The 3112-nt window shown below is 47.8% G+C and overlaps 1 pseudogene; it reads left to right on the top strand.

The window, feature by feature from the left end:
* The first annotated feature begins 1843 nt into the window (after window positions 1-1843).
* On the top strand, window positions 1844-2847 carry LOC123822921 (annotated as a pseudogene).
* The last annotated feature ends 265 nt before the right edge of the window (window positions 2848-3112 follow it).

Below are 3112 nucleotides of genomic sequence, written 5' to 3'. Positions count from 1 at the left end.
GCAGACACTCTCTGCTCACTGATGCCAACGTCAGCAGCCACGTCCGGGACCCAAGTGGAGGTAACCTTGATGCAATTGGATAGGAAAAGGTCAGGAAAGACCAAATACACAGGAGTCAACTTGATACAGGTGTGCAAGGTCTTTGCACTAAAAACTTCAAAACACAGCTGAAATAAGTTAAAGAATATTGAAATAAATTCAGACCTTTTACATGCTGCTGCTTTGGATGTCTCAATATTCTTAAAGTGTAAATTCCCCCCAGTTGATGCAGAAATTCATTTCAATCAAAATCAAAATCAAACTCCCAACAGGTTATCTTCTTTTTTTCTTTTTTTCTTTTTCCTTTTTTTTTTCTGCAGATTTACTTGCTGGATGTTGTCAAAGGACCTGGAATAACTACATAATTTTACCTAGGAGAATAATGCTTATGTGTAAGATAACAGTAATAAAACAGTTTGATGTTGGTTTAAGGACAAACAATCTAAGGGAACAGGCAGAGAGACCAGACAGACCCACACGTATATGGCCACCTAATTTTCCAAAAGACACCACTGCAACTACATGGAGAAGAATGGTTTTTCTCTACATAGTGCCAGGTAATAGAACATCCGTGTGGAAAATGAATCACCTCACACCAAATACAAACAAGAATTCAAAATGGGTTATAACTAATGTGAATGGTGAGACCATAAATCTCCCGGAAGAAAACATAGGATTTGAGATTAAACAAAAAATCCTTAAAAGAGCACAAAAAGCACTAACCACCAAAAAACTAAGTAATCACTTGATAAATTGGACTTCATTAAAATCAAGATCTGTTCATAAAACGAATCCACATGAAGAGTGGGAGAAGGTAAGACACAAACTGTGTCAGAGAGGACAGATGAGCTAGAGACAGAAACACCACGTCTGGAGTACAGCACCATAAGAAGAAGAACAATCCATTTTTGGTGTTTTTTTTTAAGATTTTATTTATTTGTTTGTTTGTTTGTTTCTTAGAGAGGGGAAGGGAAGGAGAGAAACATCAATGTGTGGTTGCCTCTCACACGGCTCCAACCTGGACCTGGCCTGCAACCCAGGCATGTGGCCTGACTGGAAATCGAACCACCAACGCTTTGGTTCACAGGCCAGCACTAAATCCACTGAGCCACACCGGCCAGGGAAATTAATTTTTAATAATAGAAAAGGACAGACACTTCAGATGGGAGGATATCCATGTAGTCAGTGGGCAGAGGAAAACACGCACAACTTCGGTCACCGACCGCCAGAGAAACTCGTTCACCCCTCAGTGGGCTGGAACCAGCAGGCCCGCACCCCCGCGGATAAGCGAGGGTGTGGCCACCCCTGGGACTCAGGGGGTGAGACCTGCTCCGGCCACTGCGGAGATGTGTTTTACCCGTGGGGGCGAGCACATGGCTGCCCTGTGAACTGGGACATGCATCTGAGGGAATATGTACGTGGGTTCATCAAAAGACACACACAAGAACGCTCACAGAAGAAGCCTTACTCGCTCCAGCCCCGCACTGCAAACAACCCATGGGACCTGTGGGAGGCGCACTAGAGCAGTACCGGGTGTAACTCAGAGCGGGGAACCCGCCGCAGCAGCGAGCACGGTTCGCTGCTTCCACCTGCGCCCCCGTGTCTCTCAGACAGAACGATGCGTGAGTAAGGTCAGAACTGAACCTTACTGAACCAGCACGTCTGTTTTCTTCAGAACTGAAGAAAACAGACGTGCGATCGCAGGTAACACATTTCATCTACGACCAGTCTCAGAATACAGTAATCTGGCCGAGGGCTAGGGAGCGGGGCGGACCGGGTAGGGGCGGTCCCTGGGCAGGCTGGAATGCGCAGGGCAGGGCTGGAACTGCGAGGGAACGGCGCCGCGGCCAGCAGTTCCCAGCAAGTTGTTCCCAGCAAGTTGGGTAACCGCCTGTAGCTGGCCAGCGCACTGCTCTGAGTTGTAGACGCCCACACCTGCCTGGCCTCACACCTAAGTACTTTTGGTTTCCACGTCCCCGTGCCACCTGCTGAACAGCCCCGAGCATTTTTAGAAATCAGCAACCCAGGAAAAATGACTTTTACTTTTACTCACATGAGCCACCTTCTCAGGGCCCCGCCCTGCAGAGATGGGAGGATCCACGTGCCTCCAGCTCAGGTCTGCAGCTCATCTCCGCAGGGTCTGCGGTTGCTTGGGCCCCAGACACGCTCTGGATGCCACCAGGCGCGTTACTGCAGTAATGGGCACCGGACTGCAGACTGGAGATCGTACATAAGCAGGACTGTACACAATCAGATAATTCGGAGAATACAGTTCCAGTCCACAATTTCTTCTTTCCAGAACTTAAAATCGTCCTAGGAACAGAAGATGAGATTACACCTGAGGTTTTGCAAACAGAAGTTGAATCAGAGCTTGTCTATCGGGAGTGTGGGTGAAGCACACAAGGAAGTGCTGGGTTCCAGGGCAAATCAGAGCGAGTCAGGGAAGACACAATCTTCCAGAAGTGTGACATTAAAATAGCCCTGGAACCAGAAGGCACTCTCAGATATGACAGGGATGTGCCCCCATCTGGATCCCTGATGACAATATCCCTCAAGAAAAGCATAGTGCAAATTGCCCCTGTGGTGCCAAGAGAATATTTGAATTCCGGGTCCTGCCTCAGCTGCCCAACGACCCAAAGGCCCCCGACTGGGCAGGCGTGTTGAGTGGGGCGTTCTGGCCGCTTCACTGGTGCTGAAAGCTGCAGGCAGGGCACGGACTACCCAGAGCAGTTTGTCTGTGAGCAGGATGTGACGGAGACTCCTCCAGCGCAGTGCCGTGAAGCCTTGAACTTGCTCATAACCTCTTAGACCTTGCGATACATTTTTAGGACTTTATTCTAAGGAAATAATTACACCACAGAGAGGTACAAAGGTGTTTCTTAGGGTGTGTAAATATTAGCAAAACAAAAATGTCCAGTTATAGTAATTACATAAATTTTGGTGTGTCTGTCCAGTGGAAGTTATGACAGGCCTATGTGCACACCAGGGAAGCTGCAGATCCAAGTGACACCAAGACACCAATAGAGATGGTATTCATAGTGTGATCACATATTTGAAAAAATATTTGTACATA

This window comes from Phyllostomus hastatus, unplaced genomic scaffold, assembly GCF_019186645.2.
Source record: "Phyllostomus hastatus isolate PE091 unplaced genomic scaffold, TTU_PhHast_1.1 phas_contig_468, whole genome shotgun sequence".
Classification (NCBI taxonomy): Eukaryota; Metazoa; Chordata; class Mammalia; order Chiroptera; family Phyllostomidae; genus Phyllostomus; species Phyllostomus hastatus.
This window is presented reverse-complemented; position numbering and strand designations above follow the sequence as displayed.